Source organism: Siphateles boraxobius, unplaced genomic scaffold (assembly GCF_051911475.1).
Source record: "Siphateles boraxobius isolate OS27281-9 unplaced genomic scaffold, OSU_SipBor_1 77, whole genome shotgun sequence".
Taxonomy (NCBI): Eukaryota; Metazoa; Chordata; class Actinopteri; order Cypriniformes; family Leuciscidae; genus Siphateles; species Siphateles boraxobius.
Window position 1 is genome coordinate 3,669,727 of NW_027509205.1, and position 13,584 is coordinate 3,683,310.

Here is a 13,584-nt window from a genome sequence, read left to right on the forward strand (position 1 = left end):
AAGCTCAGCTTGACTGTTGACACCGAAAATGGATCACAGCAGAGCGCACAACACGACACTTTGGAGTGCAACCTGGGATTTTGGACCAACAAACATTCTGCCCTAAAAGTGAGCGGGCAGACCAAAGCGTACGTCGTAGAGACTTGAAACTCTTGAGGGATGGTAGTACCCGCCCGGTCTACAACATCACCAAGGCTCGGCCCAATCGGCCCCAAGGTGGCGCTGCAGCGATCAGAAGTACGAAATGCCTCGTAACTCCTGAACCGTCCGTCGCAGACCCAAGTTTCTTACATCACCGGAATCCTTGGCTCGGGCCGAACAAGACGCATGCCTCGGATTTGATGGTTGCGCTTGCGAGATTTTCGGGTATTTGGGATTTTGTGAAAAAGCTACTTTTGCACACTAGTCCTAGGTCTTTCGCCCGATCTGACCCAAACCGGTGCAGAAAGATTCCCTGGAGTCTGATTGCCGACAGCGATGGGGAAAAAAGTCGGAATTTCGATTCACGTTGGCGACGGGACGCCAAAACGTTGGGAGTGGGCGAGGCGGGCTTTACTTAAATGGCCATAACTCTCCAACGGAATGAGACAATTACACCCAAGTCGGTACACCTGTGCACGGGCTCAGCCTGTGCTCAGGTGAAAAGGGATGTGGCGACTGGCCACTTGGTGGCGCTGTAAACAGTAAAAACAACAACATGAATACGGCCATAGGCGACTGTATGTCAGGTGATTTTTCACACATGCACAAGGTATTCATACCACATGATAGAACTCCTCATTCGGAACAACTTTGCTTCTAGGACCACTGCTGCCAATAAAAGCGCTGGTTGAATAATGGAGATTATTTAAAGAATGATGAAAAAAAAAAACTAAAAAACAGCCCTACTTTTGCAGACTGGTCCTAGGTTGAGAGTTTTACATCTCTCGATCAACCACTGCAGTTCAATTCTCTGGACTTCCTAGGTCGTTAACTACCAGAAGAAGAGGAACTTGAACAATCTGCTGTTTTAACCAGTGTGTCCAGGGGAGAGCGCGAACGCAGTCCCCCACTACCATAAATTATGCAGTCGAGATTCCCACATTTGGGGAATTCGCAGGGGTCAGCACAACCGGAGTGCAATGGCCGAGCCTCGTCCTGGGTGAACCACCTTCCTGATCATGGTGTCTCCCCTGCCAGGTAAGTATGAATTCCCAGGCCTCCCGTCAGAGGCACCGTGTCCCTCTCCGCAATCCTCACCAACGGTCGGACAATCAAACACACACCTGATTCAACTCATCAGCTCATTCGTAAAAACTCCAAGAGATAAGAGAGAGACATCAAAAACCTGCAGAGTCGGGCTCTTTTGCTGTTGTTGTTGTGGATGATGTTGTTTTCATGCTCCGGATCCATGAGCCAAAAATCCATTTCATACGCGGTCACCGGATAGTGGACGAATCAGATGTTAAACGAGATAAGAACAGAGTTGTTGTTTTTTTTTCCCTCTCACACCACCATTACCTGTATAGCATATGATCACCTACAACACCTTTAAAGCACCCATACACAGCAATATACGTTACTTCCATTAACACCTGCTGCCACACAAGACTAAAACATCTCTTTCATTGAACACAGTTTTTGGGGGTGCACCGTTCCCAGAAGTACTGCAATACCGGGTCGATGCGTGGAGTGGACGGAGCAAGCTCCACTTCCATCTCCCAGTTCCAAAAATCAATTTAATATATGGTGCCCGGGTAGGGCACGTATCAGATATTAAACTGATAAGAACAGATTCTTTCGAAAAAGTTTTATTGTCACAAGTTTTCATTCCATGTTTTCCATTTACATTTTTTTTTTTTTTTTAAATCAAGTATTTATTTACACATCTTAAAACAACAAAACAAACAAATAAAAGGACACAATTTATAGTTAAAAATCAATTATTGATTGTGTGTTGTGTAAAAGTCCATGTATGTTAATATTTGTGTTGTTTTAAAGGAAACGTAAATGGATTAAAATAAATAGGAATAAAACATAAAAACAATAGAACAATAAAACATGCCAAATAAAACATCTCTTGTACAGGATCGAGGGTGAGTCCCTATCAAGATTGTCCATTCACTCCAGGTCTCCAGAACAGGCCCCAGACTCCCCGCTTCTGGTGCCCAGCGGAGATCCCCTCTCCTCCGGCCCGCTGGCCCGCTGTTCCCGTAGCCAGTGTGGTGAGGGTGCATCTACGGGCGGCCAGGGTCGGTGGCGGCCGGGACCTTCTACGTGTGACCCCGGCCCCCCCATCCGAATAACGACGTGCGGCCCACCCTGCAGCGTTGATCTTATTTTCTGCTCCGAGCGTGGAGGGGGACCGTCACGCGTTTCCCCACCAGCAGATTTCTGGTGACCCAATTGGCATCCTTGATCACGTTTAGGGTGAGCCAGAGCGAGGAAAATTTTGGTTGTGTCAGCTCCTTCAAGCCCTGACCCACCCCCAGGATGGCAAGCTTGTAGTCCACCTGGGCCCCACCCGCTGGCAGGCACGGGAAAAACAGGGGGCCGGTCTTGGCCCACAGGTGAAACATGGTGAAACAAAGGACAGGACGGTTTTTTAAACAAATTGGAAAAGAAAAAAAGAATATAGAAAAAAGACGCATGATGGGGTTGCAAAAAAGACTGCAGAGATATTTTAACCTTTTAAACAATGGATTGGATTTTACAAATGAAATAAAAGAAGTAAAGAAAGAAATGTCAGATCTGTCTGAAACAAAGAGCAAAGGTGTCATTTTAAGATGTAGAGAAAGGGAGTTAGAGGAAGGAGAGAAGTGTACCAGGTATTTTTTTAAAAAGACAATAGCTCGGGGAGGGTCGATCAATATTTTAAAAACTTTTAGAGGGGGGGAAGTAAATACAACTGACCTGATTTTAGGGGAAATTTAAAGTTTTTACAGTAATTTATACGGCACTAAAGAGGTACACAATGGCATCTTAGAGGAAGTTTTAGGGTTTTTAGATAAAAAAGTTAAGAGTCCAGATGTGCTTTTATCCCAGGATTTTAATCTTTTAGAATTGGAAAAAGCTTTAAAGGGTTTTAAGAAGGGGAATTCCCCGGGCATGGACAGACTCCCCTTTGAGTTTTATCTGACTTTCTGGGACATTTTAGCACATGACTTACTTACAGTTTTTAAAGAATTTGAGACTCTTGACAGACTTCCAGACAGCTTTAGAGTAGGGATAGTTACATTACTGTACAAAAAAGGAGACAAGACTGACTTGAGAAACTGGCGACCAATCACTCTTTTAAATTATGATTGTAAACTTTTTAGTAAGATTTTAGCTACACGCATGTAGACTGTTTTAGAGGACGTAATCCACCTGGATCAAGCTTGCGCTGTGCCCGGCAGGAAGATCACGGACAGCCTGGTACTGATCAGAGACGCCATCTGTTATGCGAGAGACAGAAACATTAGGCTTGTAGTCCTAAATTTAGACTTTGAAAAAGCTTTTGATCGGGTCTCGCACCAGTACCTCCTTCAGGTACTGCAAAAAATGGGGTTTCCAGAGAGGTTTATAGCTTGAGTGGGACTGCTGTATGAGGGCTTAAGCAGCAAATTTCTTGCAAATGGGCATCTTTCCAAAGCTGTAAATATCCACAGCGGTGTCCGTCAGGGGTGTCCTTTATCTCCCCTTCTGTATGTGGCTTGTATTGAACCACTGGCACAGATCTTGAGAAGGGATAAATGGATTAAAGGACTAGATATCCCAGGAACTGGTGGACTGACGGTGACCTGTGTTTTATATATGGATGACGTGACCCTTTTAGCGACTGACCTTTTATCAGTACGAAGAGCAATGGACTTGACTGACTGGTACGGTCGGGCCTCGGGCGCCAAGCTCAATAGGAGTAAGTCCGAGGCCCAGCTCTTCGGGCCGTGGGGGAACGTAGACACAGCTGGATTAGATTTGGATTTTAAAGACAATGATTTGAAAATTTTAGGTGTAAAATTTGACAGAGAGGGTGGAGGACAAGGAAACTGGACTGACATGTTAGGGAAAGTCAGGCAAAGACTGGGCTTTTGGGGACTGAGACAATTGACGTTTGAAGGCAAGATTTTAATTTTTAAAGCAGTGATTTTACCACTAATTTTACTTGTCTGTTCTGTTTTTAGTCCCCCAAGACGATTCCTGGCCAACCTGGAGAGGGCGGTATTTTATTTCCTGTGGGGGTCCAAGTGGGAACGACTAAAGAGGGAGGTCGTCAAAAAGAAAAAAGAAAATGGAGGGAAAGGCCTCCCAGACCCCCACCTGTTTTTAGGCAGCCGCTTTGCCGCCCTCCACATCCAGTACGCACTGACCCCATCCAGAGAACACAAGACAGCAGCCATGACCCGATTCTGGATGGGGTCATACTTAAGAACTTTGAAAATTTTACCCATTGATCTTAAAAGTCCAGTGTCTTTTAATTTGTCAAAAGAGCATAGTTTTATTAAGAAATTTTTAAAGAAATACCTTTTAGAGACAAATGATGCCACTGTTTTAACTAATCACAAATCTCTTATCTCTCTTGTGCAGGATCGAGAATCGGTGAGCCCGGTTCCAGGCCTCACACTAGGTGAGGCCAAAGATGTTTGGAGGAACGCAGCCCACCCAGCTCTCCAGAACAGGCTTAAAGACTTGTCGCGGATGGTGGCCCATGAGATCCTCCCGGTCAGGGCGGTTATGCACTCCAGAGGCATGGCCAAAAACTCCACCTGCCCACGGTCCGGATGTGGTTCCCCGGAGACCGTTCAACATCTGCTCTGGGAGTGCGGCGCTGCGCATCTCCCACCACTGTGCACGTGAGTCGTAAAAGTCCTGGAGGGTCTGCCATTGGCTGAACTACTCCCTATACTCACTAACCACTTCCTCGTCCTCTAATAGGGAACAGTTCAGCTTCCACAGCCCTCCCCCTGCAGTCACACCCGTGGGGGGTGAAAGAGTGCAAGACAGCATCATATGGTCGGAAAAAAAGAGGGGGGTCAATGTAGCATCGGTCGGCGGGAGGTCCCTGGTAAAAATATAGTCAATTCGAGAGGCTCTGGCACCGTCACCACTGAACCAGGTGAAGCCTTCCTCTCTTTGATGCATTGTTTTAAAACAGTCAACTAACTTAAAATCTTTGACTATATTTTGTAATAAAACCGATGTCTTGTCGACCTTAAAATCCTCTCCTACCCTCCTTCTGTCCTTTTTTGATAATACACAATTAAAATCCCCTGCTACCACTAGGGGAGCCCTGCCTAGCATGTGGGGTTGCAAGTCTTCTAAAAGCTCATACCTGTTATTTTTTTCAGTAAAACCATACATATTTAAAATGTTAAGATCCTTACCTAAAAAAGTCAGATTTGCTAAAATTGCCCGCCCGTCCCTCACCACAGTGCTGCCCTTCACCAAAAGGTTGGGATTTTTTATTAAAATAGCAACACCGTCATTTTTGTTAAAATTGGACCCACTCCAAATGGAAAATCCTGGGGTCCAAATCTCCTCCCACTTCCTGTAATTTGTTAAAAAGGGCAAACCACATTCTTGCAATAAAAACACATCTGACTTAAAAGTTTTTAAAAAGGATAACACACTCTGTGCTCGCAAAGTAGATCTCACACTTCTCACATTGATTGTAGAGATAGTGAGGGCCATGAGCAGTATGGTTAAAAATACAAGCATTAATAGAAGGATAAAACCAAAAGACTGCAGAAAGTTACATTAAAATCATGTTATGTCATGTAGCACTTGCTTCTCCTTTTCCCCAGAAAAACTGGGATCAGGAGGGCAAATGCTCGCCGCCTCAGAGTCCACAGAGAGAACCTCTTGTGGCTCCTTCGGTGACGATGTTCTAAGCTTAACGTGCAAAAAGGAGACTTCATTGGGAGATTCTGCGGGCCACATACGGTCTAGATCTAACGAAGAGGAACTATCTAGCCGATGCGATGCCCGCAGTCTTTTCTCCTCTGTTTGAAGCAGAGGAGATCTCGCAGACCTTTTTTGCACCTGAGCATTGGGGAGTGAACCCTCGGATTCACCCCCACTATCCACCACACTAACCTCCGATACGGTGTAGAGTGAGGAAGCCGTTGCATCCTCCTCCTCCTCCTCCATTTTGTTTTCACTTCTCTCTTGTTGGGGAACGGCTTCCTCACTCTGTTCGCTTTTAAAACTTGACTCCGCCCCTGTGGCCGCCCCACTTCCTTCCTCCTGCCCACTCCCTGAGGCTGGCTGGGAAATAGAATTTCCCGCCAAAACCTCAGGGACCGCCTCCTCCTTCCTTTGCTCTTTTGTTTGTTCCACATGTGGGGCGGCCATTTTGTTGCCTTTCAGTTTGTTGGCAAAACTTTTAGGGCAATCTCTGTAGAGATGGGATGACTCCCCACAGAGGTTGCACCGCCTGCCATTGGTACACTCTTCAAAAGTATGACCAATTTCTCTGCATTTCCCACATATCATTTCCTGGCATTCTTCAGCTAAGTGCCCAAACTTTCCACATTTTCTACATAATTTGGGCATACCCTGGTAGTGAATGTAGCCTCTGTTCTCGCCCAACACAATCATAGAAGGCAGATGCTTCAGGCCCTGGTAGCCCCCAGCGTCTTCCCATTGTTTAATGGGAATTCGCCAGGAGCATGTCCAAATACCATCCTCATCTAAAACCTTGACTGGCTGGCTTCGAACTGTGCAAAATCTGCCCAGCCAGACACAAATGTCCTCCCCAGTCACTGTCTCATTAAACATTCTAACAATCACAGTTTTAAGTGTGTTGTCAGAGAGCTTTTCAACAGTAAACATGGACAGCTGGGATTTAGCTACTTCAAATCTGTGCCAGAAATCATTCAGGTGGGAAACCGCTCTAAAACTAACATCAAATCCTTTGTTCAGGGGCAGAGTCACGATGCAATTCAGATCATCAGGTTTAAAATTTAGAGTTTTTTGGATCAGCTTCCTGGAGAAGTCAAGACGTGATATCCCCAGGAGCTTCCCCTCAACTTCTTTGAATAAAAAACGCACACTGTGGTGCCTCCTCATGCCGGCACGGGCAGCCGACATGGTGGAGACACCAACAGCCTAAAACTTTAAAAAACAATAAATAAATAAATAAATAATAAATAGATAAAAAGGTCTTACCTTAAAACAGAACCGGAATAAAAGCAGCTGGATCAATGTACCTCTCAAAAGTTTGGGGCTCAAGTCACTGAAGGACCCAAGCCGGAAAAACCTCCAAGAGGCGATCGCTGTCTCTACCCTAGGACCAGACACTTGATCTTAGCCAAAAGGCCGAGAAGCGATGACACAATGACGCAGAGGCGGGGGAGCCGTCAAAGGCCACGCCCACCTGGGCCGTGGCGAGAGGGTCTAAAGGTCGCCAACAAACAAGCTCAGCTCACAGCAATACAAGCTCAGCTTGACTGTTGACACCGAAAATGGATCACAGCAGAGCGCACAACACGACACTTTGGAGTGCAACCTGGGATTTTGGACCAACAAACATTCTGCCCTAAAAGTGAGCGGGCAGACCAAAGCGTACGTCGTAGAGACTTGAAACTCTTGAGGGATGGTAGTACCCGCCCGGTCTACAACATCACCAAGGCTCGGCCCAATCGGCCCCAAGGTGGCGCTGCAGCGATCAGAAGTACGAAATGCCTCGTAACTCCTGAACCGTCCGTCGCAGACCCAAGTGTCTTACATCACCGGAATCCTTGGCTCGGGCCGAACAAGACGCAGGCCTCGGATTTGATGGTTGTGCTGGCGAGATTTTCGGGTATTTGGGATTTTGTGAAAAAGCTACTTTTGCACACTAGTCCTAGGTCTTTCGCCCGATCTGACCCAAACCGGTGCAGAAAGATTCCCTGGAGTCTGATTGCCGACAGCGATGGGGAAAAAAGTCGGAATTTCGATTCACGTTGGCGACGGGACGCCAAAACGTTGGGAGTGGGCGAGGCGGGCTTTACTTAAATGGCCATAACTCTCCAACGGAATGAGACAATTACACCCAAGTCGGTACACCTGTGCACGGGCTCAGCCTGTGCTCAGGTGAAAAGGGATGTGGCGACTGGCCACTTGGTGGCGCTGTAAACAGTAAAAACAACAACATGAATACGGCCATAGGCGACTGTATGTCAGGTGATTTTTCACACATGCACAAGGTATTCATACCACATGATAGAACTCCTCATTCGGAACAACTTTGCTTCTAGGACCACTGCTGCCAATAAAAGCGCTGGTTGAATAATGGAGATTATTTGAAGAATGATGAAAAAAAAAACTAAAAAACAGCCCTACTTTTGCAGACTGGTCCTAGGTTGAGAGTTTTACATCTCTCGATCAACCACTGCAGTTCAATTCTCTGGACTTCCTAGGTCGTTAACTACCAGAAGAAGAGGAACTCGAACAATCTGCTCTTTTAACCAGTGTGTCCAGGGGAGAGCGCGAACGCAGTCCCCCACTACCATAAATTATGCAGTCGAGATTCCCACATTTGGGGAATTCGCAGGGGTCAGCACAACCGGAGTGCAATGGCCGAGCCTCGCCCTGGGTGAACCACCTTCCTGATCATGGTGCCTCCCCTGCCAGGTAAGTATGAATTCCCAGGCCTCCCGTCAGAGGCACCGTGTCCCTCTCCGCAATCCTCACCAACGGTCGGACAATCAAACACACACCTGATTCAACTCATCAGCTCATTCGTAAAAACTCCAAGAGATAAGAGAGAGACATCAAAAACCTGCAGAGTCGGGCTCTTTTGCTGTTGTTGTTGTGGATGATGTTGTTTTCATGCTCCGGATCCATGAGCCAAAAATCAATTTCATACGCGGTCACCGGATAGTGGACGAATCAGATGTTAAACGAGATAAGAACAGAGTTGTTGTTTTTTTTTCCCTCTCACACCACCATTACCTGTATAGCATATGATCACCTACAACACCTTTAAAGCACCCATACACAGCAATATACGTTACTTCCATTAACACCTGCTGCCACACAAGACTAAAACATCTCTTTCATTGAACACAGTTTTTGGGGGTGCACCGTTCCCAGAAGTACTGCAATACCGGGTCGATGCGTGGAGTGGACGGAGCAAGCCCCTGTTCCATCTCCCAGTTCCAAAAATCAATTTAATATATGGTGCCCGGGTAGGGCACGTATCAGATATTAAACTGATAAGAACAGAAATTTTTTTTTTTTTTTTTTTTAATCCATCATTTACATACATATATTACATGATTTTACAACACACTTTTTCAATGTACCATCATTTTACACATAGAACCAATTTTTAAATCCTATCTCCCTCTCCTACTCAGGTATCTTTCTATTTCTTTTTTAATTTTTCCTTCGTCTACATATTTTAGTACTCTTGCTAATACACAACATACAATTAACTTTGAATCCATCCTTGGTTTTTTGACCCTCAACATTGAGGTCCTATGATTCCACACAAATCTCTTCCCTTCGGTTACAATTATCCATACTCCTTTCCTCACATCCGCCCTCTGCCTCTCCAAACCTTCCCCATAAATTACCAGGTTTCTGGTCAATATAGGGCCCCTCCATCCCACCCACCATTGATTCACCTCTTTCCAAAAGGCTGACGCAATTGGACATGACCAAAAGACATGTTCAATTGTCTCTTCCTTCCCACACTCATTTGGGCATAAAGGTGACCTTCCTTGCCCATGACGGTACAGCCTTTCTCTTACAGGCAAGCGCCCCAGGGCCCCCATCCAATGAAGGTCCCTGCCCGCCCCATCTATATATGACGGCTGTATCATCTTCCAATTCACCTTGACCGGCAGAAGTCTTTCTAATCCCTCTTCCCCCCTCTCCCTTTCCCTTAAGCCTCTATACAATTCTTTATGGTTCAAAACTATTCCCTGTTCCAAACCCCAAGAATGTTTGTGCAGAAAATTAGCCAGCCATTGGTATACCGCCGTCCTATCCATCGACCATGGAACCAACTTGTCCCACATAGTTATTGATCTCAGTAAGAAGGCTGCCCAGAACCTTGCAAAATAATAAGCTTTGTGAACCCTCTCCTGTACAATCAGGCGTGCCGTAAAAGAAACAAAAATAGCTGCAACCCTCAAACTAAAAAACGGTACCCCTCTCCCGCCCTGCTTAACATCTTGCCCCACCTGTGCCCTCGATACCATCTCACACCCACCCTTCCACAAAAAAGAAAACACCAGACTATCCAACTCACGGCCCTCATTATAAGGAATAGGGAAAACATAAGCTAAAAAATTAACTGTAGGCAGCAAATCCGCTTTTATCACCAATGCCCTCCCCGATAGAGAAAGTTCTCTTGTTCTCCAAAACCCCACTTTGGAGCGGATTTTCCCAACCAAAACCTTCCAGTTCTCCTTGGCACTATTCTGCCTGAAAAACCGTACCCCCAATATTTTTAGGCCATTTTCACATAAACTATATCCCCCAGTGACGGTTTCCTTCCCAGCCCACTTCCCGACAAACATCACTGCTGACTTTGACATGTTCACTTTTGCCCCCGTAGCCTCCCCAAAGTCCCTAAGGATCTGGGTTGATTCCGCAAAATCCCTCTCAGTCGTCAAGAACAGTGTCATGTCATCTGCATACACGGACACTTTTGCGCACCTACCTCCCGCGCCTGGCATATGCAAGCCACTGAACCTCTGCCAAGTTCTTAAACGGGCTGCCAAAGGCTCTATGAACAGGATATATAAGAGGGGGGACAAGGGACAACCTTGTCTCACCCCTCCCAACTGTTTTACTGACCTCGTCAAAAAGCCATTCACTCTCACCTTACTCTCCGCCCCCTCATACAATAAACGCACCCACGCTCTAATCCCTTCCCCAAATCCTACCCTCTCCAAAACTTTGAACAAAAAAGAAAGCCCGACTCTATCAAAAGCCTTTTCTTGATCGAGGCTTAAGATAGCTAGCGGAAGATTCCTCTGCTCAGCCCACCCTACAGCGTCCCTTATCAGCGTTAGATTCAAACTACTAGTCCGCCCAGGCACCCCGCAGGTTTGGTCCGGATGCACTACCCTCCCTACCACCGACCTCATTCTCACTGCTATCACTTTTGCCAGGATCTTGTAATCTATATTGAGCAAAGTGATGGGTCTCCAATTTGCCAAATCTTCCTTGTCTCCCTTCTTATACAGAAGGGAGACATGCCCTGTCCTCATTGACTCGGGAAGCATTCCAGCCGACAGGCTCTCATTATACACCTCCACCAGGTCCTTCCCAATTTGCTGCCAAAAAGAGCAATATAACTCAATTGGCAACCCATCACAACCTGGAGCCGTCCCTTTCTTAAGAGTTACCATCGCCTCTCTTGCTTCTTGCCAAGAAACTTCCCCTTCCAGACCATCAGCTTCCTCACTCTCTAAAGATTTCCTTAAGCACTTTAAAAACCCTTCTGCCAAAGAATCTACAGAACCTCTAACACTAAAAAGCTGCTTATAAAAATACTCCACCACACTCAACATCTCATCCGTCGACTTTGTATACCCATTCTCTGTCCTCAAAATCTCTATACCTCTCTTCTGTTGATTTTTCTTTATGGCAGCGAATAAAAATTTTGATGGCCCTTCCTCCAAAACCCTTCTCCTCCTGCCCATCTCTAACATAAACTTTTCCGCCTCTTTCATATAGAAATCCTTTATCTTTCCCTGTAACTCGTAGAACCTGCCTCCTACCCCTGCTACCCCACTCCCTCCATTATTCCACAGAAACTGCATTTCCCTATTCCAACCATTAATTACCTCTCTCCTTTTCACTGCTTTAGCCCTCCCCCACCACCTACAGAAAATTCCTATTCTCTCCTTAACTCCCTCCCACCACAAGGCCCGCGACACATACAACCCCTTCAAATTCTGCCACGCCCTATAAAGATGTCTGAACACCTGGCAGAAAATCTCGTCCTGCAAAAAAAACCTATTCAGCCTCCAGGACCCTCTTCCCCTCTCACACCCCCCCACTTCCACCTCCACCCCTACCATACAATGGTCCGACAACCAGACCGGTAACCTAAAAAACTTCCCCATTTCAATTCCCGCAGGTACAAACACATAATCCAGGCGGGAAGCTTCTCCTCTACTGTTTCTCCATGTATATCCCTCTGATGCTCCCCCTACCACCTTGAAGGAATCACGAAACGAAAAACTTCTAATTAAATTGGCTAACTCCCCTCTAGGTTCTCTATCCAGCGACACATTAAAGTCCCCCCCAAGAAAAACCTTCCTATGCGTAAAAAATAAAACTTTCAAACAATTAAAGAAACCCAACCTCTCATCTCTTTTGCTGGGAGCATAAACATTAATAATTCTAACACCCACCCCTCTCCATCTTACATCAATGTATAACACCCTCCCCGGAACAACCATTGCACTCCCTTCAACTAAAAATTCTTCAGAATTGAAAAGTATTCCCACCCCATCAGCCTTAACGTTTCCCGCCCCCCACACTGATGGGCCCCTTTCCCATTCCTCTGAAAAAATAACTTCGTCTCTGCTGCCCTCTAGATGGCATTCTTGTAACAACAAAACATCAAAACAACAGGTCTTTAAAGACTCAAAAAAGGCTCTCCTTCGCTCTGCCATCTTCAGACCTCTCACATTGAGAGTAGCTATCCTGAAACCTCTCATCTCGGGCATACAGAAATATCACAAAACCCCCCCAAAAAATATACATAGAACCACAAACAGTTTTGACCTTTTCAAACTGCACCTAAAAGCTGTCCCCCCACCCTCCCTTACATTAAATGTTGCCTTCCTTAAACAAACCATATGGAGAAAAAAAAAACTCTTAGCAAAGAAAAGAACAGGAACCCTTATTTTCCCCACATCCAAAATTCACCTACTGTCCATCTTCCCCAAACGCTTCTTTCCTCTCCCCCCTGATACCTCAATCCAATCCCCCCCTTCCCCTTCCACCCTCTCCCCCTCATCCCCCCCTGTATTCTTTTCCAAAATAGATTTCACCTTTTCAAAAACTCTCGCCCTCCCCTCATTCCCGCATGTCCCCTCCCCCTCAGGAAACCCCATCTCAACGTCCATCTCGTCTCCATCCTCTCCCCAGTCACTTCCGGCTGTCAGCTCTTGGGCCTGGAACCTGCTGCACTTTCGCTCGACCTCTGCACTCTTGTCCTCCAAAGACCTCCGACGTCTTAATCCTTGACCCGTACCCAGTTTCAGCGTGTCCTGTTGCTGTAGGCCCTCACCATCACCTGAAGGGAGCTGTTTCTCTCCGCCACTTGCCATCTCCACTGCCCCCTGGTCTGTCTCATAGATTCCGCACAGCACCTCTGCCACGTCGAATTCAGACCACACTTGCGATGACGCCGTCTGCTGTTCCACCTCCACCTTCCCGCTCTTTCCCGGCCCCTCTGCATTCCTTGTTTCTCCAGCCTGCTCCTTCGACGCCGGTTTGGCGTTCAAACACGAGGGACCAGCCTCTTGACTGCTCATCATCGCCTGCACACTCTCCAGTAAGCCAGCAAAATCTTCCTGCAAATCGTGCCCTTCTTTGAACAGGCTGGCGTAAGATTTCTGCCTGCTGGGACACATCCGGAACAAATGATCTTTCTCCCCACACAAGCTG

General features: G+C 46.5%; 3 non-coding genes and 1 pseudogene across 3 annotated transcripts; all 4 read right to left on the bottom strand.

The window, feature by feature from the left end:
- Positions 1–1,023: 1,023 nt before the first annotated feature.
- On the bottom strand, positions 1,024–1,187 carry LOC143726962 (U1 spliceosomal RNA). The gene has a single exon (XR_013199183.1). It is a non-coding gene; the product is annotated as a U1 spliceosomal RNA (small nuclear RNA).
- Positions 1,188–1,621: 434 nt separating this feature from the next.
- Positions 1,622–1,792, bottom strand: LOC143727255 (U2 spliceosomal RNA; annotated as a pseudogene).
- Positions 1,793–8,418: 6,626 nt separating this feature from the next.
- On the bottom strand, positions 8,419–8,582 carry LOC143726879 (U1 spliceosomal RNA). The gene has a single exon (XR_013199104.1). It is a non-coding gene; the product is annotated as a U1 spliceosomal RNA (small nuclear RNA).
- A 434-nt stretch (positions 8,583–9,016) lies between these two features.
- On the bottom strand, positions 9,017–9,198 carry LOC143727482 (U2 spliceosomal RNA). The gene has a single exon (XR_013199505.1). It is a non-coding gene; the product is annotated as a U2 spliceosomal RNA (small nuclear RNA).
- Positions 9,199–13,584: the final 4,386 nt, after the last annotated feature.